This window comes from Ranitomeya variabilis, chromosome 2 (genome assembly GCF_051348905.1).
Source record: "Ranitomeya variabilis isolate aRanVar5 chromosome 2, aRanVar5.hap1, whole genome shotgun sequence".
Lineage (NCBI taxonomy): Eukaryota > Metazoa > Chordata > Amphibia > Anura > Dendrobatidae > Ranitomeya > Ranitomeya variabilis.
Genome location: NC_135233.1, coordinates 814,211,607 through 814,238,178, shown reverse-complemented (window position 1 = coordinate 814,238,178; position 26,572 = coordinate 814,211,607). Strand labels below are relative to the sequence as shown.

Sequence of the window (26,572 nt, the reverse complement as noted above, 5' to 3'; positions counted from 1 at the left end):
GATTTGGTCGTTTTGGGTCTGCCATGGTTACAGACCCATAATCCAGTCTTGGATTGGAAGGCAATGTCTGTGTCAAGTTGGGGCTGTCAGGGAATTCATGGTGATTCCCCGCCGGTGTCTATTGCTTCCTCTACTCCTTCGGAAGTTCCTGAGTATTTGTCTGATTATCAGGATGTATTCAGCGAGTCCAGGTCCAGTGCTCTGCCTCCTCATAGGGACTGTGACTGCGCCATAGATTTGATTCCAGGTAGTAAATTTCCTAAGGGAAGACTATTTAATCTGTCTGTACCTGAGCATACCGCAATGCGTTCGTATATCAAGGAGTCTCTGGAGAAGGGGCATATCCGTCCATCCTCTTCCCCTCTTGGTGCGGGATTCTTTTTTGTGGCCAAGAAGGACGGATCTTTGAGACCTTGTATTGACTATCGGCTCCTGAATAAAATCACTGTTAAATTTCAGTATCCTTTGCCTCTGTTGTCGGACTTGTTTGCCCGGATTAAAGGTGCCAAGTGGTTCACCAAGATAGATCTTCGTGGTGCGTACAACCTTGTGCGCATTAAGCAGGGAGATGAATGGAAAACTGCATTTAATACGCCCGAAGGTCATTTTGAGTACTTGGTGATGCCTTTTGGGCTCTCTAATGCTCCTTCAGTGTTTCAGTCCTTTATGCATGATATTTTCCGGAAGTATCTGGATAAATTTATGATTGTTTATCTGGATGATATTCTGGTTTTTTCTGATGATTGGGACTCGCATGTAGAGCAGGTCAGGATGGTATTTCAGGTTTTGCGTGAGCATGCTTTGTTTGTTAAGGGCTCAAAGTGTCTCTTTGGAGTACAGAAGGTTCCCTTTTTGGGGTTTATTTTTTCCCCTTCTGCGGTGGAGATGGACCCAGTCAAGGTCCGAGCTATTCATGATTGGACTCAGCCCACGTCAGTTAAAAGTCTTCAGAAGTTCTTGGGTTTTGCTAACTTCTACCGTCGTTTTATCGCTAATTTTTCTAGCGTTGTTAAACCTTTAACGGATATGACCAAGAAAGGTTCTGATGTTGCTAACTGGGCTCCTGCAGCCGTGGAAGCTTTCCAAGAGTTGAAGCGCCGGTTTACTTCGGCGCCTGTTTTGTGCCAGCCTGATGTCTCACTGCCTTTCAGGTTGAAGTGGATGCTTCTGAGATTGGGGCAGGGGCCGTTTTGTCGCAGAGAGGCCCTGGTTGCTCTGTAATGAGACCATGTGCCTTTTTCTCTAGGAAGTTTTCGCCTGCTGAGCGGAATTATGATGTTGGCAATCGGGAGTTGTTGGCCATGAAGTGGGCATTTGAGGAGTGGCGTCATTGGCTCGAGGGTGCTAAGCATCGTGTGGTGGTCTTGACTGATCACAAAAATCTGATGTATCTCGAGTCTGCTAAACGCCTGAATCCTAGACAGGCCCGCTGGTCATTGTTTTTCTCCCGTTTTGACTTTGTGGTCTCGTATTTACCAGGTTCAAAGAATGGGAAGGCTGATGCTCTTTCAAGGAGCTTTGTGCCTGACTCTCCTGGAGTCGTAGAACCAGTTGGTATTCTTAAAGAGGGAGTTATCTTGTCAGCCATTTCTCCGGATTTGCGACGTGTGTTGCAGAGATTTCAGGCTGGTAGACCTGACCGTTGTCCACCTGACAGACTGTTTGTTCCTGATAAGTGGACCAGCAGAGTCATTTCCGAGGTTCATTCCTCGGTGTTGGCAGGGCATCCGGGAATTTTTGGCACCAGAGATCTGGTGGCTAGGTCCTTTTGGTGGCCTTCCTTGTCACGGGATGTGCGGTCATTTGTGCAGTCCTGTGGGACTTGTGCTCGAGCTAAGCCTTGCTGTTCTCGTGCCAGCGGGTTGCTCTTGCCCTTGCCTGTCCCGAAGAGGCCTTGGACACACATTTCCATGGATTTCATTTCAGATCTTCCGGTGTCTCAGGGCATGTCTGTCATCTGGGTGGTATGTGATCGCTTTTCCAAGATGGTCCATTTGGTATCTTTGCCTAAGCTGCCTTCCTCTTCCGATCTGGTTCCTTTGTTCTTTCAGAATGTGGTTCGTTTACACGGCATTCCTGAGAATATTGTGTCTGACAGAGGATCCCAGTTTGTTTCCAGGTTCTGGCGATCCTTTTGTGCTAAGATGGGCATTGATTTGTCGTTTTCGTCTGCCTTTCATCCTCAGACTAATGGACAAACGGAGCGAACTAATCAGACTCTGGAGGCTTATTTGAGGTGTTTTGTTTCTGCAGATCAGGATGATTGGGTGACCTTCTTGCCGTTGGCTGAGTTTGCCCTTAATAATCGGGCTAGTTCCGCTACTTTGGTTTCGCCTTTTTTTTGCAACTCTGGTTTCCATCCCCGTTTTTCCTCGGGACATGTGGAGCCTTCTGACTGTCCTGGGGTAGATTCCGTGGTGGATAGGTTGCAGCAGATCTGGAATCATGTGGTGGACAACTTGAAGTTGTCACAGGAGAAGGCTCAGCGTTTTGCCAACCGCCGCCGCGGTGTGGGTCCCCGACTTCGTGTTGGGGATTTGGTATGGCTGTCTTCTCGATTTGTTCCTATGAAGGTCTCCTCTCCTAAATTTAAGCCTCGCTTCATCGGTCCTTACAAGATATTGGAAATCCTTAATCCTGTGTCCTTTCGCTTGGATCTTCCGGTGTCGTTTGCCATTCACAACGTGTTCCATAGGTCTTTGTTGCGGCGGTACGTTGTACCTGTGGTTCCTTCTGTTGAGCCTCCTGCTCCGGTCTTGGTTGAGGGCGAGTTGGAGTACGTGGTGGAGAAGATCTTGGATTCTCGTCTCTCCAGGCGGAGGCTTCAGTATCTGGTCAAGTGGAAGGGCTATGGTCAGGAGGATAATTCCTGGGTGGTTGCCTCTGATGTGCATGCGGCCGACTTAGTTCGTGCCTTTCACGCTGCTCATCCTGATCGCCCTGGTGGTCTTGGTGAGGGTTCGGTGACCCCTCCTTAAAGGGGGGGTACTGTTGTGAATTAGACTTTTTTGGCTCCCTCTTGTGGTCACTGGTGATATTACTCTGGGATTGTCTTTCTCAGTTTGGCACCCACCTGGGTCGTTAGTCCAGGGGTGTTGCTATATAAGCTTCCTGGATTCTCAGTCCAGTGCCTGGCATCGTTGTAATCAGATCCTTTCTGTTTGCTCCTGTCTGCTGGTCCTGGTTCTTGCAAAATTAAGCTAAGTCGTGCTTCCTTGTTTTTTGGTTATTTGTATGGCTCTTATTTTCTGTCCAGCTTGTACTAAATGTGATTCCTGATTTTGCTGGAAGCTCTAGGGGGCTGGTATTCTCCCCCCGGGCCGTTAGACGGTTCGGGGGTTCTTGAATATCCAGCGTGGAAATTTTGATAGGGTTTTTGCTGACCGTATAAGTCATCTTACTATATTCTGCTATTAGTCAGTGGGCCTCTCTTTGCTAAATATCTAGTTCATTCTTACGTTTGTCTTTTCTCCTTACCTCACCGTTATTATTTGTGGGGGGCTTGTATCCAACTTTTGGGGTCTTTTCTCTGGAGGCAAGAAAGGTCTATCTTTTCCCTTCTAGGGTTAGTTAGTTCTCCGGCTGGCGCGAGACGTCTAGAACCAACGTAGGCACGTTCCCCGGCTGCTGCTATTTGTGGTGCTAGGATTAGATATACGGTTAGCCCAGTTACCACTGCCCTATGAGCTGGTTTTTTATGTTTGCAGACTTGGTATGTACTTTTGAGACCCTCTGCCATTGGGGTCATAACACACAGGGGACAGCCACAGTGGGACAGTTCTGCATAACCCACGGTCTAGGAAACAGTTGGCTGTAGGCGTTTGCCACCCCTCCTCCTCCTCCTCTTCCAGCCGAAGCGAAAGCTCATCCACAGAGCGCAGTCGCACGACCACTCCATCCGCAGCTGCCAGTGTTGTACACGAGGTGTCCCATTATGGAACAGCTAGTGGTAAGCGTCAGCAGGCTGTGTTGGAAATGAAGTGCTTGGGCGACAACCGACACACCGCGGAAGTTCTGGCCGAGTTCTTGCAGCAAGAAACTCAGTCATGGCTAGGCAGTGTACATCTTGAGGCAGGCAAGGTTGTCAGTGATAACGGGAGGAATTTTATGGCTGCCATAGCCCTTTCAGAACTGAAACACATACCTTGCCTGGCTCACACCTTGAACCTGGTGGTGCAGTGCTTCCTGAAAAGTTATCCGGGGTTACCAGCCCTGCTCCTCAAGGTGCGACGACTTTGCTCTCACATCCGCCATTCGCCCGTACACTCCAGCCATATGCAGAACCATCAGCGATCGTTGAAGCTTCCCCAGCACCGCCTAATAATCGACGTTGCAACAAGGTGTAACTCTACACTGCACATGCTTCAGAGGCTGTGCAAACAGAGGCGTGCTGTCATGTACTTGTGGGAGGATACACATACACGGGCAGGCAGTTGGATGGCAGACATGGAGTTGTCTGCTGTGCAGTGGTCAAAGCTCCAAGACCTCTGTCAAGTCCTTCAGTGTTTTGAGGACTGCACACGGCCGGTCAGTGCGGACGACGCCATCATAAGCATGAGCATTCCACTAATGCGTCTGCTGATGCAAAGTTTGACGCACATTAAGGAGCAGGCATCTGCAGCCGAGGAGGAGGGAAGCCTTGATGACAGTCAGCCATTGTGCGCTCAGGGAAGTCTCGGGGACGAGGTTGCGGGCGAAGAGGAGGAGGAGGAGGAGGAAGATGGGGATGATTATTTATGGGAGGAGGAAGCATCTCAGGGGGAATAGAAAGTGTTGGTGGTGCAAGGTCAGGTACAGTTTTTTTGCGGGAGACAAGTGATGTGGATTTGCCTGAAAGTGCTCCTCAACCCAGCACAAGCATTGATTTGACACCTGGAACATTGGCCAACATGGCTGATTATGCCTTGCGTATCCTAAAAAGGGACCCCCGCATTCTCAAAATGATGACCGATGACGATTACTGGTTGGCCTGCCTCCTGGATCCACGCTATAAAGGGAAATTGCAAAATATCATGCCACATGAGAACCTTGAGCAAATATTGGCTACCAAACAAGCAACTCTTGTAGACCGTTTGATCAGGCATTCCCAGCACACAGCGGCGGTGATGGTTCTCACACAAACTGCAGGGGGCAACATGCAAAATGTGTTAGAGGGGCAAAAATCAGAAGTGGCGTTGGACAGAGGGGTTTTATGACCAGGTTGTGGAGTGATTTCGCAATGACTGCAGACACGACAGGTACTGCAGCATCGATTCAAAGTGACAGGAGACAATATTTGTCCAGTATGGTTACTAACTATTTTTCCTCCCTTATCGATGTTCTCCCTCACACGTCATTCCCCTTTGATTACAGGGCATCTAAAATAGACACCTGGCCTGAATTGGCAGAATATGCATTACAGGAGCTCGCTTGCCCAGCTGCTAGTGTGCTATCAGAAAGAGTATTCAGTGCTGCTGGTTCAATACTGACTGAAAAAAGGACTCGTCTGGCTACCCAAAATGTTGATGATCTAACCTTCATTAAAATGAACCAATCATGGATTTCTAATTATTTTGCCCCACCTTTCCCTGCTGACACCTAGCTTTCCTGTAAAAAGGTCTTGCTTTTGGACTCGTCTTACTGACTGCTCCAATTTCTCCATTTGCAGCTGCTGTATGTCCACCATAGGCCTTTTTTACACCTCCTTAAATGGGCTGACTCCCCCCAAGGGGCCGTGGTCACCACTTGGCGCCAGCACCCATGCGAGTGCCGTTTGGCTAAACAGGTGGGTGTGCCCACTTTTGGGCGACGGCACTGGCACAGGGTCCCTCATAGTACAATGAAGTGTCTCTGGCGGTGGTGGTGCACACCAAACGTCAGACACACCGTTGTAACATGAGGGGCCCTGGGCCAGTACCGCCCCCCCCAGCTCAAACAGTGCTCTACCACTTGCAAAATTACCTCTCACTGCTCCACCACTGTTTAGTCTGTGCTGTTAAATCCTTCAATGTCACAGCCAATACCAATTTGTTGACATGATTGTTGATAGTAAAAATATTCAGGGGCCCTGCCCTACATTTACACCAGTTAATACTTTGCGCCAAACTACCACTGTCTGCAAGTCAGCAGAGGAGCCCACCCCTGTACCTAGGTATGCCACCTGTTTATTTGTGAATTTTTTTGGGGGCCAGACATTAACCTCACTTTATTATTTTGGCCTACTAACTGTGTCAGACACTCCTTACAGTTGTCCTCCACTGAACAAAGCTAGGCCGCCTGCGTACTCCTGTAACCTATTTTTAACTGCATTTTGCCTATTACTTTTTTGGCCCTACTAACTGTGTCTGCCCCTCGGTGCAATCGTCCTCCGCTGACCACACCAATGCTGCCTGTGTACCCCTGTAACCTATTTAAACCTGCATAGAGCCTACTTTTTTTATTTTAGGCCTAGTAAGTCTGTCTGCGGTCCCCCCTTGCAATCGTCCTACGCTGACCACACCAATGCTGCCTTGTACCCCTGTAGCCTAATTTAAACTGCATAGAGCCTGCTTTTTTATTTTAGGCCTAGGAAGTCTGTCTGCGCCACTCCTTCCAATCGTCCTCCGCTGACCACACCAATGCTGCCTGTGTACCCCTGTAACCTATTTAAACTTGCATAGAGCCTACTTTTTTTATTTTAGGCCTAGTAAGTCTGTCTGCGGTCCCCCCTTGCAATCATCCTCCGCTGACCACACCAATGCTGCCTGTGTACCCCTGTAACCTATTTAAACCTGCATAGAGCCTACTTTTTTTATTTTAGGCCTAGTAAGTCTGTATGCGGTCCCCCCTTGCAATCGTCCTCCGCTGACCACACCAATGCTGCCTGTGTAACCCTGTAACCTATTTAAACCTGCATAGAGCCTACTTTTTTATTTTAGGCCTAGTAAGTCTGTCTGCGGTCCCTCCTTGCAATCGTCCTCCGCTGACCACACCAATGCTGCCTGTGTAACCCTGTAACCTTTTTAAACCTGCATAGAGCCTACTTTTTTTATTTTAGGCCTAGTAAGTCTGCGCCACTCCTTCCAATTGTCCTCCGCTGACCACACCAATGCTGCCTGTGTACGCCTGTAACCTTTTTTAAACTGCATTGAGCCAACTTTTTTGTTTAAGGCCTACTACCTGTGTCTGTCTGCGCCACTCAATACAGCTGTCCTCCTCTGAAAAAAGCTGAGCTTCAATTGTCAGGTTTTCAGCCTATAGGAATTTGAAAACTGCATTAGGCCTACTAGTTTGGTTGGGGCCTACTAACAGTGTCTGCCGCTCCTTGGTGTTCTCCTGGTTTTTTTTCCTGAGCTTCAATCTTCAGGCTTTCGGCCTATATTTGAAATATGAAACTGCATTTGTGATACTAGTTGGGTTGGGCCTGCTAACGGTGTCTGCCGCTCCCTGGTGTTGTCCTCCACTGAACAAAGCTGAGCTTCAATCTTTAGGGTCTCATTAAGTTGTTGTAAATATAACACGGCATTAGGCCTACTAGTTTGGTTGGGGCCTACTAACGGTGTCTGCCGCTCCAAGGTGTTCTCCAGGTTTACTTGCCTGAGCTTCAATCTTCAGGCTCTCATTAAGTAGTTGTTAATATAACACTGCAGTTGGCCTACTAGTTTGGTTGGGGCCTACTAATGGTGTCTGCCGCTCCAAGGTGTTCTCCTCCACTGAACAAAGCAGTGCCGCCTGTTTACGCCTGTTACCAATTTTGAACTTTATTTTGCCCACTTTATTATTTGGGCCTACTACCTGTGTCTGCCTCTCATTACAGTTGTCCTCCACTGAACTAAGCAATGCCGCCTGGTTAGTCCTGTTACCAATTTTGAACTGCATTTAGCCCACTTTATTATTTGGGCCTATATCTGTGTTTCCTCCTCATCCTGCCCATTGCCCAGCCAGTGCTAGATGACTCTTGTGGTACATTGACCCAGACCACTACATTCCCCTTGCACGCTACACAGCCACAATCTGACCCTGCTGAAAGTCAGGTTCCCCTTCCCGCATCCTATACCACCTTACACAGGGACAAAGAGGAAGGTGCAAATGAAAGTGCAGGTTCCTTCATCAGGTGTGGGGGGGGGGGGCATACTCGTTGGCGATGTCACTGGCACAGGGCCCCTCATAGTATGCAAAAGTGTCGCTGCCGGTGGAAGACGCCCCCGCCGTTCTAACACACCGCCGTACTTTGAGGGGCCCTGTGCCAGTGCCAATGCGAACGAGTGGGCCCCCCCTGCTTGCTCAGGATCACAGCACTTGCAAAGTTGAAATACTTACCTCTCCCTGCTCCACCGCCGTGACGTAGTCCATGTTTCCTGGGCCCACTAAAAACTTGAACCAGCCCTACCCCCCACAACTTTAGCCAAATGACCCCCAATTTCCAATGCCTAACTATTATTATAAAGTAAATTAAGATTGACAAGCTTCAGTAACAAGAATGGATGTTTTTGCCATTAAAATGGGCACTGTAGGTGTTTTCCTGGCCTCCACTCATTGCCGACTATGCTTCCCCATTGACTTGCATTGGGTTTCGTGTTTCGGTCGATCCCCGACTTTTGGCGATAATCAGACGATTTCACTCGACTCAACTTTTGACAAAGTCAAAGATCCTAAAAAAGTGAAAGTCGCTCAACCCTAAGGCCAGTCTCACACGTCCAGATAATTCCGGTACCGGAAAAAAACGGTACCGGAATTATCCGTGTCCGTGTGCCCCTGCGCTTCTGTGGAACATCAGTGTGGCACACGTGTGCCTCCCGTGTGCCCACTGGGTACCACACGCACCGTGCAGGAGACAGCGCTAAAGTTTAGCGCTGTCTCCTGCATCGTGCTGAAGCCGCGATTCATATCTTCTGTGCAGCAGCGTTTGCTGTAAAGAAGATATGAATAATCCATTTTTTTAGTGGTATTTCGTGTTTAAAATAAAGCTCCATGTCCCCACCCCCTGTGCGCCCCCCTGCTGTTCTGAAAATACTCACCCGCCTCCCTCGTTGGCTGTCGCTGCTTCCTGTCCTGGCTGCACCTTCTACTGTATGCGGTCACGTGGGGCCGCCGATTACAGTCATGAATATGCGGCTCCACCTCCCATAGGGGTGGAGCCGCATATTCATTACTGTAAATGAGCGGCCCCACGTGACCGCATACAGTAGAAGGTGCAGCCAGGACAGGAAGCAGCGACAGCCAACGAGGGAGGCGGGTGAGTATTTTCAGAACAGCGGGGGGGCGCACAGGGGGTGGGGACATGGAGCTTTATTTTAAACACGAAATACCACTAAAAAAATGGATTATTCATATCTTCTTTACAGCAAATGCTGCTGCAGAGAAGATATGAATGGCGGCTTCAGCACCATGTGGTGGGGGACAGCGCTTACTGGAGCGCTGTCTCCTGCACGGCACACGGAGAACGTCCGTGTGCGGTACGTGTTTTACACGGACCCATTGACTTTAATGGGTCCGTGTAATACGTGCACTCCCATGAACACTGACATGTCTCCGTGTTTGGCACACAGAGACACGGTCCGCAATAAATCAATGACATCTGCACAGATGCATTGATTTTAATGTGTCTACGTGTGTCAGTGTCTCCGGTACGTGAGGATACTGTCACCTCACGTACCGGAGCCACTGACGTGTGAAACCGGCCTAATAAAGACCCCTAGATAATGGATCCATATATCTCTGTTTGCATCAATAATGCAATGGATCCTTTTTTTACACCATTCTGTTTATCTGGTCCTTAAAATGGAGCAAACAGAATGGGCAACAAAAGTGTGAACGTAGCCTTATCCAGGGGCATGTGTAATAGCCAGCACCCATCCGGATGATAGGTGTGTGGTAGAGGTTCAGCAGTACTTTTGCTGGCTGACCGCATCACATGCCATTGGGACCTGCCGGCATACTGCCGTGAACTGGTATGTTAAGTACGTACTGGTGCAGAAGTATGGCCTCTTGTGTAATGAGTGTCTGTTAACTTGTTTTTTGGGGAATAATTCTTTATCCCCCATCCATGGGATTGGACAGGGGATAACCTTATTATTGGTGGGTGTCCATCTGGAAACCCCTAGTGATCCTGTGTTTGGGGGGCTTTATAACCCTGAGAACGGTCTGAGCTCAACCCTGAAGAGTGTACTTGGGCATGCTCGGCCTCTGCTCCATTCAGATGGGTGAGACTATCAGACACATCCACTAGCTACCCTCAGCAGTCCCATAGACAATGAATGGAGCGGCGCTGGAGCATGTGCGTTCAGGACAGGGCTGTACAGCCGCGTTCTCTGGGTTACAAATCCCCAATATAGGGTCCTAGACGTCGCCCCCCAGTGATCAGCATGTTCTTTTATTCTGTGGATAGGGAATGACCCTATAAATGTATTTTACTAATCCAAATCAAAGGCTTTGGTGGTCTGTGACGAACATCGGGGTCCCAGGTGTCACCAACCGCAGGGACAAGGAGGAAGTAATAGACTGTAAATCCCCGTCTGTAGCTGACTGTAGGTATGGTAATTATCCATAATTAAAGGGATGCTAATGATCCATAATTAGTGCCCCCAATGTCCCTGTAGGGGGGACGCTCCCCACTGGGTTAGGCTTAGTGCGAGTAATACATGACTATTCCGCCTGGTCTGTGCAGAGGACAGGGCCCCTCACAGGTGACCAGAAGGACAACACGCGAGTCTCTGACGCGCCACAGCTCCACTGCGCTCGGGAGCGCGCGAGGGCTCTGGCTGTCACGTGATAGAGTACAGGAGCTCGGGCACGCGCATTCGCTTGCGATTAGCAGCGCGCTGGGTATGAGGCCGTAGACATGAGCAGCTCTTCACCCGTGACCGCCCCCACCACGGTAAGTGGGCCACTAGCTATTGGGGGCACCTGCACCCCACGTATCAGGCTGCGTGCAGTGTGCGGGGCGAGGTGACTTGTGGCTGAAGTTGCGTGTATGGACAATGTCGCCTGGAAGAACCTAGGCCTGCTCAGATGATATTGTGGGCGCAAGTGTGGGGCGTGTTTCTCCGGCGGTGTGCGGGCAGGGCTGTGTGGTCACGGCTTGTTTTCAGTGTCATGTATGCCATGTGCACATGCGTGCTGGGCCTGTCCTGCGTGTGTGCCCGCTCCTGCACGGGTGCCCGCTCCTGCACGGGTGCCTGGTCGGGCCTGCACAGGAGCCCGGCTGGGGCTGCCCGAGTCCTGCTGCCACAACTGCCGCCGCCGCGGTTAGTCTGGGCTCTGAGGGGCGATCGAGAAGGAATTGTAAGAAAATCCTATCGCTCAGGGATAGCCCCAATGTGGTCATAAGGGGAGGACAAGTAATGCTGCTATGTGGCGGCACAAATCCGCACGCATCGTCTGCCAACTTTGGAGGTGGCCTCTTCTACATGAGCCCCTAATGTTAGCCCTTTCCTGTGCAGGAGGGGTTATAATGCAGCCCTCCTGCTGGCATCTGGATGATGCCCCCTACTGGTGACTGCTATCTTATGACCCTTCTCTGAAAACGTTTCCAATCTTTATGGAACATCTCCTTTGCTGTTCATGAGTTGTTTATAGAGTTGATGTCTACCCTGGAAGTGTAGGGCTTTACTTAAAAGTGGATCCTGAAGGAAACCTCTCCGAGATAGACACAGCCGTATCCAGCTGTTATATAAAAACCTCTGTGAAAACTTGAAGGCGATGTGCCCACGAGCCGGAAGTAGCAGCGCTTTGGGTGCAGCAGATTTTCGATTCATCCAAAACGCTGCCGTGTATTGAGCGCTGGTAAATCTGCATGTAGTCACTGAGCCGCGTGGATTTACTGCATCCAATACATTCTATTGAAGAAATTTCTGTTGCGGAGAAAGAGAAATTGGCATGCTGCAGTCTGGAAAGACAAGCCACATGTCAGTCTCCGCGGGATCATACATGCATAGCGGACATGGGAATCCTAGATTTCCCATCCACTATGCTGTAACATTTGGCTGCTGCTGGTTTGTATAAATACGCAGCGTCAAAACCGCAGCAATTCCTGATCGTGGGCATGTTCCCTAAGGGTATGTTCACGCAGCGCCTTTTCGACACCTCCGTACCTGCATCCATTTTTCTTGTGGCTTTTTTTTTTGTCTTCAGTGATTTTTGCCAACAGCTTTTTTTTTTTAATAACTCTATAAGGTCTCCTTCACACTAACGTATAAAACGCATATGTGAAAATGAAAATCCTGTACTGGTGTCAGTGGCCATTCTTACCATCGGTGGTTTTCATGGATGGATAAAGAAAGAAATAGATTACGAAGCTTCTTCTATACTTTGTAGGGTTAGTTGCACACAAACTGCATCCGTGTGCTGTACGGGTTATTTTTACAGACTGGTATTGACCCTTGTAATCCGTCCTGCCGAGAAAAAATGGACATATCTTTGTGTTTGTCATCGACTCACGGTCCATGTAAAAGCACGGACATGTGACTATCACCATAGATTATAATTGATACCTGTGCAATCGGTGAAAAAAAACAAATCCAACACGTACTGGAAACGTGGAGATGTGAATGAGGCCTAAGGTAGTGGCAGCTTCCTGAAAAATGGACCAGCCACGTTCTTTAGCCGCTTCACAGCATTCAAAGCCTGAAACGGTTAATAAAAGTTGTACAAAGGGGAACATGTGCACAGTAAGTCGATTGACATTGCTGTGCATGTTAATTTTTGTTTTTGCGCTATTTAAAATTGGTTCCATGCACATTTGTGCCTAAGAAAATGGTCAACTCAATATTTTCATTTTTGTTGGTCGGATTTTTTTTTAACAATCAAGATAAGGAAATTATTTTATGTTTGGATGTAATTAATCATGCTGAAAAAAGCAAGCTGTAAATTTCACTCGTAGCAGAATTTTTTTTCTTCCTTTTTGAAGTATGGTACTTTTTTTGTAAAGTGAATTGTGCAATTCTAAGCTTTTTCTTGGCCCGCGAAAAACCAAGCTGACAGAAAATAATCTAAAAAAGTGGGAGAGGAAAACAAACGCGTAGACAAAAAAACAAGTAGGTCGTGTAAGGCATATAAGACGACTGGGCGTATAAGACGACCCCCCTAACTTTTCCAGGGGGGTTTTGGGAAGGCCGGATCTTACGGTATTAATTTTTTTTATTTTTCTATGTTAGCTGTTTTTAATATATACAATGTTGTTTATATGTGTACAACAATGGTTGAGGATGAGTGAGGAGCAAATTTGCTTGGATAAGGTGTTATCCAGCATGCTCATGTGTTAACATAGTGTCTTCGGCGTTGTCAAAAAAATATGTTTGAGTCCCCGTGGCTGCATGTTTCGTGGGTGTTCTACAGTCACAACACATGCAGGCATTGCCTGTTTGTTAGGTAATCCATGCATGTGTTGCTGCTGTCTAGCAGTACAGTACAGTGGCCACGCACAGGTGCTCCGTACAGTAGTTTCCACACACAGTGCTCCATACAGTACCCCCGACGAAGGAGTTGATCCGAAACGCGCGTCGGGGCGCATTCCTGCGTGTACCAGTGTTACCATATCGGTAACAGTTTTCTATACTAATTATTTGGCTCCCCACCTATTATGGCTGTGCCTGTCATTTTGCTTGCTAGTCTTACCTGGTCATTGCACGGTATTTAGGTTCTATTACCTTGTCATTGCCATTAGTCTACCCATTGCGGCTCTACCACCTACTACTTTTACTGCATATGCGCTTTATCTCTTGCTCTACAAATAGTGCAATGTTATGCTGACATTTTACTTGATTTAGTATTTTCTATTTCCAACTTTTTAAAGGGAAACAAATGCACTTTATTTTTCATTGTAATATTATTTTTCTACATGTATTATCATCAATTTGGCACCATATACTAATTATATGTTTACACATGTATGCACTTTTGCTTTTTTATATCTAAATGTACTTTCTATATCAGCGTTTTATTTGTTTGTATATAAATATTTTTGTGTATATATATTTTTCCAATCATTGCCATTTCTCACTGTTGTCTTTTACTTCATTATTTTTTTGTATAAATTTTTTTTTGAATGCTTGCCATCATTTTTTGTCAGCATCTTCAGGTCACCTGTGCGTTCTGCAGGCACACTCGTTGTCATTAGCACCGTATTTTATCCCCTTCTATATTGTCTTAATAAAATTTTGTATATACACATTAATCCCCGCGATTCCGCACAAAGAATGAACATGCTGCGTTTTTTTCCGGAATGCGATTCTGCTGCGGAAAAAAACGCAACATGTGCACAAAAATTGTGGATTGCATTCTAATAATAGGATGCTTAATGTATGCGTTTTTTGCACGGTTTTATCACGAAAAACTGCAAAAAATCCTGAACGTGTGCACACAGCCTTAAAGCGTTTTTTGCTGCATTTTTCCACCCGTAGAAAGCAATGACTAAGTGTAAAAGTGCAGAAAAAAGGCTGGTATAAGGTTTTGCTGCTTTTTTAGTGAAAAAAAAAAAGCAGGTACAGCAGTGTGTGATACACTTTAATTTTATTTTTGGTTATTTCCCAAGTTTAAACCATAATGTCTTGATCTGCTCACCTGAAAATGGCAGTTAGAATTAGTCCAGTTTAATTAACCCCTTAGTGACAGAGCCAATTTTGACCCTAATGACCAAGCCAAATTTTACAAATCTAACCTCGGTCACTTTGAGGTTCTAACTCTGGAATGCTTCAACGAATCCCACTGATTCCGAGATTGATTTTTTTTCGTGACATATTGTACTTCATTATAGCGGAAAAATTTCTTTGATGTAACTTACGAAATTTGGCAAAAATGTTGAAAATGTTGCATTTTTCAAACTTTTAATTCTTATGCCCTTAAATCAGAGAGTTATGTCACACAAACTACCGTATTTTCCGGCATATAAGACGACTGGGCGTATAAGACGACCCCCCCCCCCAACTTTTCCAGTTAAAATATGAAATCTTCTTAAAAGTCGGGGGTCTTCTTATATGCCGTATGTCGTCTTATAGGGCCGGTGACTAATGTGCCTTTTGGGGTGGGGAGTGGTCCCGATGACGAAGAGAGGGGGCGTCTCACAGGAAAGTGTGAGTGGAGTAGCCCCCTGTTACCTCATTGCGGCAGCGTGGGGGTCTCTGTGCTGGGGAGCGGCGGGTCCTCATTGCGGTAGCATAGTGTTTCTGTGCTGGGAGCGGCAGCTCCTCTTCGTTCCATGGGTGCTGTGGGGCGGTGCATCTTCTTGCAGTGTCGGGGCTCTTCCGGCATCTCCTCAAGGCCCGGAGGCACCGGCAGCTCCATGGCTTCGATGCGGTGGCCTCCGGGAAAATGGCCGCTGGGGGCGGCGCATGCTCAGATTCAGATCTCGTCCCGAGATCTCGGGAGACGAGATCTGAATCTGAGCATGCGCCGCCCCCAGCGGCCATTTTCCCGGAGGCCACCGCATCGTAATAATGGAGCTGCCGGTGCCTCCGGGCCTTGCGGAGATGCCGGAGGAGCCCCGACGCTGCAAGAAGATGCACCGCCCCACAGCACCCATGGCACGGAGGAGCTGCCGCTCCCAGCACAGAAACACTATGCTACCGCAATGAGGAGCCGCCGCTCCCCAGCACAGAGACCCCCACGCTGCCGCAATGAGGTAACAGGGGGCTACTCCACTCACACTTTCCTGTGAGACGCCCCCTCTCATCGTCATTGGGACCACTCCCCCCCACCCACCATATGCACATTTGTCTGTACCCGGCGTATAAGACGACCCCCGACTTTTAAGAAGATTTTGAGGGGTTAAAAAGTCGTCTTATACGCCGAAAAATAGGGTAGATAATGAATAACATTTCCCACATGTCTACTTTACATCAAGACAATTTTTGAAACAATTTTTTTTCGTTAGTAAGTTAGAAGGGTTAAAAGTTGACCATAGATTTCTAATTTTTCCAACAACATTTACAAAATAATTTTTTTTTTTTAGGGATCACATCATATTTGAAGTGACTTTGATAGAAAGTACCCAAAAGTGATGCGATTCTAAAAACTTCACCCCTCAAGATGCTCAAAACCACATTCAAGAAGTTTATCAACCCTTCAGGTTCTTCACAGGAACTGAAGCAATGTGGAAGGAAAAAAAATGAACATTTAATTTTTTCACAAAAATTTAACTTTAGCTCCAAATTTTTTTTATTTTCACAAGGGTAACCAGAGAAATTCGACCCTAAAATATGTATGGAATTTCTCCTGAGTATGCCCATACCCCATATGTGGGGGAAAACACTGGGTGTACGACAGGGCTAGAAAGGGAAGGAGCACCGTTTGACTTTTGAAACCAAAAATAGCTGGAATTGAGAGCACACTCCATGTTGCGTTTGGAGAGTCCCTGATGTGCCTAAACAGTGGAAACACCCCACAAGTGACCCAGTTTTAGGAAGTAGGCCCTTTAAGGAATGTATCTAGGTGTACAGTGCCTACAAGTAGTATTCAACCCCCTGCAGATTTAGCAGGTTTACACATTTGGAATTAACTTGGCATTGTGACATTTGGACTGTAGATCAGCCTGGAAGTGTGAAATGCACTGCAGCAAAAAAGAATGTTATTTCTTTGTTTGTTTTTTTTTTAATTGGGAAAAGTTTTTTCAGAGGGTCATTTATTATTCAACCCCTCAACCCACCAGAATTCTGTTTGGTTCCCCTAAAGTATTAAGAAGTAGTTCAGGCACAAAGAACAATGAGCTTCACATGTTTGGATTAATTATCTCTTTTTCCAGCCTTTTCTGACTATTTAAGACCCTCCCCAAACTTGTGAACAGCACTCAAACATGGTCAACATGGGAAAGACAAAGGAGCATTCCAAGGCCATCAGAGACAAGATCGTGGAGGGTCACAAGGCTGGCAAGGGGTACAAAACCCTTTCCAAGGAGTTGGGCCTACCTGTCTCCACTGTTGGGAGCATCATCCGGAAGTGGAAGGCTTATGGAACTACTGTTAGCCTTTAACAGCCTGGACAGCCTTTGAAAGTTTCCTCCTGTGCCGAGGCCAGGCTTGTCCGAAGAGTCAAGGACAACAAGGAAGGAGCTCCGGGAAGATCTCATGGCAGTGGGGACATTGGTTTCAGTCAATACCATAAGTAACGTACTCCACCGCAATGGTCTCCATTCCAGACGAGCCCGTAAGGTACCTTTACTTTCAAAGCGTCATGTCAAGGCTCGTCTACAGTTTGCTCATGATCACTTGGAGGACTCTGAGACTGACTGGTTCAAGGTTCTCTGGTCTGATGAGACCAAGATCGAGATCTTTGGTGCCAACCACACACATGACGTTTGGAGACTGGATGGCACTGCATACGACCCCAAGAATACCATCCCTACAGTCAAGCATGGTGGTGGCAGCATCATGCTGTGGGGCTGTTTCTCAGCCAAGGGGCCTGGCCATCTGGTCCGCATCCATGGGAAGATGGATAGCACGGCCTACCTGGAGATTTTGGCCAAGAACCTCCGCTCCTCCATCAAGGATCTTAAGATGGGTCGTCATTTCATCTTCCAACAAGACAACGACCCAAAGCACACAGCCAAGAAAACCAAGGCATGGTTCAAGAGGCAAAAAATCAAGGTGTTGCAGTGGCCTAGTCAGTCTCCTGACCTTAACACAATTGAAAACTTGTGGAAGGAGCTCAAGATTAAAGTCCACATGAGACATCCAAAGAACGTAGATAACTTGGAGAAGATCTGCATGGAGGAGTGGGCCAAGATAACTCCAGAGACCTGTGCTGGCCTGATCAGGTCTTATAAAAGACGATTGTTAGCTGTAATTGCAAACAAAGGTTATTCCACAAAATATTAAACCTAGGGGTTGAATAATAATTGACCCACACTTTTATGTTTAAAATTTATAAAAATTTAACTGAGCAACAAAACTTTTTGGTTTGTAAGATTTATGCATCTGTTAATAAATCCTGCTCTTGTTTGAAGTTTGAAGGCTCTAACTTATTTGCATCTTATTAAACCTGCTAAATCTGCAGGGGGTTGAATATTACTTTTAGGCACTGTATGTTGAGAACCTTGAACCCTCAGTTGCTTCACAAGTTCATAAAGTAGAACTGTGAATAATTAAAAAAAAAAAAAATCAAATTTTACCCACAAAATGTATTTTTAGCCCCAATTTTTTTTATTTTCATTAAGGTAGCAGGAGAAAATGGACCCCAGAATTTGTTGTACATTTTCTACTGAGTACGCCGATACCCCATGTGTGGGGGGAAAACCACTGTTTGGGTGCTCAGCTAGGCTTGGAAAGGAAGGAGTGGTGTTTTGGAATGCAGACTGTGATGGAATGGTCTGCAGGTCTTGAGGAATCCTCAAGGATTTTATCCAGAGGTATAGTGAGCATTTTGGACCTACAGGTACTACACAAAATTTGATAACATTAAGTCAACATACTGGAAATTTTCATTTTTTCCAGAAAATGTTGTTTTAGCCCCAAATTTGTAATTTTCACTATGGATAATAGGAGAAAATGGACCCCATAATTTGTTGCGCAATTTGTCCCAAATGTGACCTCATATGTTGTCTAAAACCTCTGCTTGGGCACGTGGCAGGGCTAGGAAAGGAAAGAGCTCTATTTGCCTGGGATAGATTGTGAATGCTGTGACATCTGAAAACAGCAGAAACCCCCCACAAGTGATGCCGTTTTGGAAACTAGATCCCTCATAGAATTTATCTAGGGATTTATTGAGTATTTTAAAACCATAGGTGTCTCACAGAATTTTATAACATGGTGAGACGTGGAAAAAGGCCTTTTTAGTGGTAAAAGTGTAATTTTTGTATTTGCTGCAAATTTGTCAGGTACGCAAGGGTTAATATGTAAAACTAGACCCCACAATTGATTGCGCAATTTCTCCCGAACGCAGTGCTGCCCCATATGTTGTCAGAAACTACTGTTAGGACACACCTCAGGGCTGAGAAGGAAGGAGCGCTATTTGGCTTTTTGTAGCAAAGATTTTGCTAGAATAGTTTGCGGATGACATTTGTGGAGCCCCAAATGTGTCAGAACAGCAGAAAAATCCCAAAGTGACCCCATTGTAGAAACTGCACCTCTCAATGAATTCATCTACGGCTGCAGTGACTATTTTGTAACATCCACGACAAACTTTTTTTTTGTGGAAAATTTCAAATCTGCCAGTCTAGTAACCATACATTGTGCCCCCATACAGTATAGAGACCCTATATATTGTAGCACCCCCATACATTGTGCCCCCCATACAATGTAGAGACCCTATATATTGTAGCACCCCCATACATTGTGCCCCCCATACAATGAAGAGACCCTATATATTGTAGCACCCCCATACATTGGGCCCCCACACAGTGCAGAGACTATATAGTGTAGCACCCCCATACATTGTGCTCCCAGTGTAGAGACCCTATATATTGTAGCACCCCCATACATTGGGCCCCCATACAGTGCAGAGACTATATAGTGTAGCACCCCCATACATTGTAGAGACCCTATATATTGTTGTGACTCCATACGTTGTGCACAGCTTGTGCTTCTGGTGATGCACACCCGTAAATTAAGTTTATAACCATAGAAACTGAAGCATACCAACTCACAAGTTTTTTATGTTAAGAGTAAATATAATTTTATTAACACTATAGTTTACAAATAGTAATCCAATAATATTACAAACAAGATATAACATCCAGAGCTATTTGAATATTAGGTATAGGTGCACCGAATACACAGTGTTACACCATAGAGGTAGAAACAGGGTATAAATAGCAGAGTAAGTCACTATGGTCAACTACTATCTCATATTAAATGCCAGTGCATAACCAGTATAGAGATATTGACATTACGCTACTATTGCATAGGTTAAGAGGGAACTAACTCCATGGTCCAGTGACCCCTAGATCTAACAGATGTAAAAAGGACAAATAGTCCCATCAAATATCCTTACCCATATTTCTGTCCATTAGTGTAAACACCCGCCCCAAATTAAGTGTCTTCTCTCTATTACAATAATGCCCAATATGTGGCCACTTCTGTGGTTTAGGCACAGTGGCGCACAGAAGGAGGGGGGCATTTGAATTTGGGAGCAAAGAAGTCACTGAATTTGATTTGAGGGGACGGGAGCCATGTTTCCTTTCCAGAGTCTTTGTTCTAGCAGTAATGTGGGAACCCCCTGTAGTTCCAGTGACAGATGACGGACCTGAGTGGGGCTGGTTATGTACAGGATAAATTAGGGTTTTTATCTAACAACTAGATGGTGGCCCGATTCTAACGCATCGGGTATTCTAGAATATGTATGTATATAGCAGCCACGTAGTATAAAGCACAGGCCACATAGTATATAACACTGCCCACGTAGTATATAGCAGCCACGCAGTATATAGCGCTGCCCACGCAGTATATAACGCTGCCCACGCAGTATATAGCAGTGTGGGCACCATATTCCTGTTAAAAAAAAAAATAATTAAAATAAAAAATAGTTATATACTCACCCTCCGTCGTCCAGCGAAGCTTTGTCGATGCGCGTGCGGTTGCCGCCAGCTTCTGTTCCCAGAGATGCATTGCAAAATTACCCAGATGACTTAGCGGTCTCACGAGACCGCTAAGTCTTCTGGGTAATTTCGCAATGCATGTCTGGGAACGAAAGCTGGTGGGAGCCGCGCGCGCCTCGACGGAAGGTGAGAATAGCAGTTTTTTTTTTATTATTTTTAACATCAGATCTTTTTACTATTGATGCTGCATAGGCAGCATCAATAGTAAAAAGTTCGTCACACAGGGTTAATAGCAGCGTTAACGGAGTGCGTTACCCGCAACATAACGCAGTCCATTAACGCTGTCATTAACCCTGTGTGAGCGGTGACTGGAGGGGAGTATGGAGCGGGCGCCGGGCACTGACTGGACGGGAGTAGGGATGGACTAATACTCGGCCGGACTGTGCCCGTCTCTGATTGGTCTCGCCAGCTGCCTGTCCTGGCTGCTGCGACCAATCAGTGACGTGGGATTTCCGTGATGGAAGTTGCCGGCAGAAAGATATACAGACAGACAGACGGAAGTACCCCTTAGACAATTATATATATATAATATATATATAATATATATATATATATATTTATATTGATTTGGGGTACATAATATTTCTCTATCGCTTACAGAAAAAAGCGAGGATCACATTCTTGTCTGGGTTTCCTTGTAAATCCCACAAAAATGCGATTCAGACCCAATATATTGAGGCAGATGGAGACATTTCGTACTGTTTGCCATCTGCTTCGGTGGTCTTCATCATTTTAGGCATGTACAGATCTGTGGTCGCCCACACTTGTGTGCTAAAAAGACACCTAAAATGATGTTACACCGCTGGCACACAGACCAGTCCAAAGTGATTCCATATTTGTTATAAATGTGTGGTTCCATCCAGGGTTTTGTATGAAACGCAGTTTTGGGGAATTTACACGGAAACCCCGATGTAAGTGCACAAACCTTATTCCGATTTTTGGGAGGTAGATCAACAAATAGATTGCAGTACAAGAGTAGTTCTTATTTTTATTTTTGCGCGGTTCACCATGTGGTATAAGTGATGGGGTGAATTTATTCTCTGTGTCGGTGCTATTACTGCGATACCAGATTTATATAGGTTTTTTTAGGTTTTGCTGTTATACAGTATAAATGCTTTTTTTTTTTTTTATAAAGTGTTTAATTTTTTTTTTTCTTTTGTCGCTACATTCTGAGAACTGTAACTTTAATTTTTTGATGAACAGAGCTTATTTATCTCAATTATTGCTGGATATCACAGGCCCCATACCCTGGCTAACCATCGTGACCTGCGATTCTTATCGCGGGGGTCCGATGGTTACTAAGGGGGGTCTTGTGGCCCTTTTATAACAACTTAAATACCGCTGTTGCGACAATGGTATTTAAGGGGTTAATCTTCCTCAATCGGTCACAAAACTGGTTGGGTCCGATGGCAGGGTGTCAGCTGTCATGTACAACTGACACTTGTGGGAATTGCCGCCGGGCTGCGCTATTCCCGATTGCCGTTTTAAAATGGCGATGAGGAAATAAGTACCCTTAAGGACTGCCGTTTTAATGCGTATCCGCAGTCGTTAAGGGGTTAAATTAGTAATGCATGCAAAGTAAACATTGGCTGACAAAGGTGTGAAATTGAGCAGCTTAAGGCCATGTGCACACGTTCAGGATTGTTAGCGTTTTTTTCGCGTTTTTTCGCTATAAAAACGTGATAAAAACGCGAAAAAAAACGCTTACATAAGCCTCCTATTATTTACAGGGTATTCCGCATTTTTTGTGCAAATGTTGCGATTTTTTCCGCGAAAAAATCGCATAGCGGAAAAAAAAGCAACATGTTCATTAAAAATGCGGAATTGCAGGGATTCCGCACACCTAGGGGTCCATTGATCTACTTACTTCCCGCACGGGGCTGTGCCCACCATGCGGGAAGTAAGCAGATTATGTGCGGTTGGTACCCAGGGTGGAGGAGAGGAGACTCTCCTCCACGCACTGGGCACCATATAAGTGGTCAAAAAATAAGAAATAAAATAATAAACAGTCCTATACTCACCCTCGATGTATTCCCGCCTCCTCGCACGCTGCCGTTCGGTTCCTGTAGCTGGTGTGCGCTGAAGGACCTCGCCGAATGACGTCACTGTCCTGTGATTGGTCGTGAGCGGTCATGTGACCGCTCACGTGACCGTGACGTCACGGGAGGTCCTGTGCGCACAGACCAGCTAGAAGAGGAGCCGGACGGCCGCTGAGGAGATGTCTGGGTGAGTATAAGCATTTTTTTTATTTTTTTTATTATTTTTAAACATTCTATCTTTTACTATAGATGCTGCATAAGCTGCATCTATAGTAAAAAGTTGGTCACACTTGTCAAACGCTATGTTTGACAAGTGTGACCAACCTGTCAGTCAGTTTTCCAAGCGATGCTACAGATCGCTTGGAAAACTTTAGCATTCTGCAAGCTAATTACGCTTGCAGAATGCTAAAAAAAACGCGAAAAAAACGGAAAAAAAACGCAAAAAAAAATGCGGATTTCTTGCAGAAAATTTCCGGTTTTCTTCAGGAATTTTCTGCAAGAAATCCGCAATGTGTGCACATACCCTAAGGGCTGACCAAAGTGAGAAAGTAAACAGTGTCCTACAAATTCAATGCTAATGGTTTAAGTACACTATTCCAGACCAATTCACATCCCCCGGCTGTTAAATCTGTATTTTTTGTGAACTTTTTTGTTCAGAGTAATCACAATTTTTTTCAGTCATAAATATCTTTTTTCCACTAAATAATTTGATCAAATTGCCCTTGTTACAAAAATGGATTAGTCTTGCGTTGGTTACCTGTGTTCATGTTTCTGTGGTGGAAGCAATGCTTGGGATCCTAAAAAACGCAGCAAAACCTGCTTTTAGTAAGTAGCTTTTTCACTGCCAAGAGAGCAGGTTTTTCCTGTAGAAAAAAAAATGCCACAAAAACACAGCGCGTGAGCATAGACTAGGGCTCCAGTCACATCCAGATCTGCAGTCACTAGTCTGTTACATAATGCCATAAGCACAATTACACCGTCTATATACAGCCTCACTGTACATGTATTGTCCTAACACTATCTAATCTATTCCTTGAATTCTGTTTTTAATTTTTCCTTGATTCCTGGGTATCATGTTGAGGGCGTGACACTGAGATGTAGTTTATGTCCATAACAATTCAAGGGTGATCATATTTGTGGTCAGTTGTACTGAAGAAATGTAAGCATAGATTGGCAACGCTGCCTTGAGGTCAGAATCCTGGCCCTCAGCTCTAACGTGCTGTCACATGTGCAGCCATCATTTGTTCAATAGAAAGAATTGGCAACAGTGCACAAATCAGAGAATAAGGCCTCATTCAAATGTCATTTTTTGTGTATTTGTTCTATCAGTGCTTTTTTTTTTTTCTAGAATGCACGCGTACCTGTGATAGTCTATCGGACAGTTCACATGTCTGTGTATTTTTGTGGACCGAGTGTGTGGCAGAAAGTCAGACATGTCCGAATTTGATCCAAGTCTTGGATGAATCTCACCAATGTGTCTCTATGGGGTCATGGGGGAAAAAAAGAGAAACCTTGTTTTTTTCATTCTGAAAAAACTACCAAACTGGTAAAAGCTGACATACTGAACAAACTTTGACGGTGATAAAAAGCACTGGTCAATCTCAGACCAAATTTTGCTTTCAAGAAAATAAAAGAAACCTGACATCTGAATGAGCCTTATAGGCAATTTATAGTAATGCAAAAATCCATCAATGGATCAGTCCACGTCATGCAACAGTCAAAATTTCAATCTAAAGAGCAGTGTGACATCAGCATAATATTCATCTTCATTCCTGCTTACAAATCCGCAGTGCTTCAGCCTGTGTGGCGGGTGGAGAACCTTTTGGATATTTAAAACATAATTCGGGGGCCTTACAAAATTATCAATTTAAGATAGTGCTATGTTTGGTCATACATTTAATTAACTCACCCCTAATGTGACTGTTGGAGCTGCTTCTCTTTGGTGCCACATGTGACTTTAGGCAATATTGATGATACTATTTGCAACTGCATTTCCAAATTTGCGTCAGGTCTGGAGCGGTTGACTATTTGCAATGAATTTTTAAAAGAACTTGCAGCAGTAAGTTCTGAACACAGATGCATATTTCACTGCATGATTCCTCGTAGTGGGAAATTCATTGCTGCTCATGTAACATTTGTAGAACTCAAGCAGTGGGCGCATCAAACATACATCACAGTAGATGCTGGGACATATACAGTTGTTTGAAAAAGTGTTTGGCCACTTCCTGATTTCCTTTTGTTTTGCATGTTTGTCACACTTAAATGTTTCCGATCATCAAACAAATTTAAATATTAGACAAAGATAAGACAAAATGCAGTTTTTAAATGAAGGTCTTTATTGTTTAGGCCCTAAACTCTTTAGGGGAAAAGAAATCCAAATCTATAGGACCCTGTGTGAAAAATTATTGCCCCTAAATCTAATAACTGGTTGGTCGAGCCTTAGCAGCAACAACTGCAATCAAGCACTTGCGATAACTGAAAATGAGTCTTTTACAATGCTCTGGCTCACTCATCTTTGCCAAATCGTTGTAATTGAGCCACAATGGAGGGATCCCGAGCATGAACTGCCTTTCTAAGGTCATGAAACAGCATCTCAAATGGATTAAGGTCAGGACTTTGACTAGGCCACTCCAAAGTTTTAATTTTGTTTTGCTTAAGCTATTCAGAGGTGGACTTGCTGGTGCGCTTTGGATCATTGTCCTGCAGTGTAAACAAAGTGCGCTTCAGCTTGAGGTCACGAATAGATGGCCAGATATTCTCCTTCAGGATTTTTTAGTAAACAGCATGGTTCCATTTGCCACAACAAGTCTTACAAGTCCTGAAGCAGAAAAACAGCCCCAGACCATCACACTACCACCACCATATTTTACTGTTGGTATGATTTTCCTTTTCTGAAATTCTGTGTTAGGCTACTTTCACACATCAGATTTTCAGTGTCAGGCTAAATCCGACAAATGTTGGAAAAACTGGATCCGGCGCAGATTGTGAAAAACTGTTGCGACGGATCCGTTTTATTGATGGATCCGGCTAGCATATCTAGATTATTGGATAAAAAAAAATTTGGAGCATGCTCATTTTAAAAAACCGGATCAGGCCGCCGGATCCGCCTTTTTCCGGATCCGGCACCTTTCGGCTCCCATAGGCTTCCATTCTAGCAAACAGCTGGAAGCGCCAGATCCGGCGCTTCAGGCTTTTTCGCCGGAGACAAAAAATGTTGCTATGGACGTTTTTTCAAGAAACCGGAAGCGGCAGATTTGCCGCATCCGACGAAAACCGGACGAAACGCAATGTCATCCGGTGCAATCCAGCACTAATACAAGTCTATGGAAATAAACCCTGATCCGGCGGCAACATTCGCCTGATCCGTTTTTTTGAAAATTAGCAGGATTTAGCCTGACACTGAAAACCTGATGTGTGAAAGTAGCCTTAATTCTACAACAGATGTAATGGGACATAGACCTTCCAAAAAGTTAAACTTTTGTCTTGTGTCCAGAATATTCTCCCAAAAGTCTTTGGGATCATTAATATATTTTCTGGCAAAACTGAGACGAGCCTTCATGTTTTTATTACTTAACAGTGGTTTTCGTCTTGGAACTCTGCCATGCAGGCCATTTTTGCCACATTTTTGCCAGTCTTTCTTATGGTCATAAATACTGACTTTACTGAGGAAAGTGAGGACTTCAGCTTTTTGTATGTTGTTGTGGGGGTCTATTGTGACCTCTAAGATGAGTCGTTGCTGTGCGCTTGATGTAATTTTGGTTGACCGGCCACTGCTGGGAAGGTTCACCACTGTTCCATGTATTTGCCATTTGTGGATAGTGACTCTTACTGTGGTTCGCTGGAGTCCCAAAGCTTTAGAAATGGTTTTATTACCTTTTCGAGACTGAGATCTCAATTACTTTGTTTCTCATTTGTTCCAGAATTTCTTTTGGATTGCGGCATTATGTCTAGCTCTTGAGGATCTTTTGGTCTTCTACAATTTGTCAGGCAGGTCCTATTTAAGTGACTTCTTGATAGGTGTTGCCTGGGTATGGCTAGGGAATTTGAACTC

The 26,572-nt window shown here is 45.3% G+C and overlaps 1 protein-coding gene across 2 annotated transcripts in view; it reads left to right on the top strand.

Moving 5' to 3' along the window:
- Positions 1-10,705: 10,705 nt before the first annotated feature.
- The window catches only part of PHF3 (PHD finger protein 3), a 128,514-nt gene continuing 112,647 nt past the window's right edge, over positions 10,706-26,572 (top strand). Inside the window, exon 1 of one of the 2 annotated variants that reach the window (XM_077289972.1) lies at positions 10,706-10,834. The gene's annotated coding sequence lies outside the window, so the exon portion shown is untranslated. Of the gene's footprint in view, positions 10,835-11,134; positions 11,242-26,572 lie in introns of those variants that run through there. The other variant, XM_077289973.1, reaches the window with a different exon arrangement.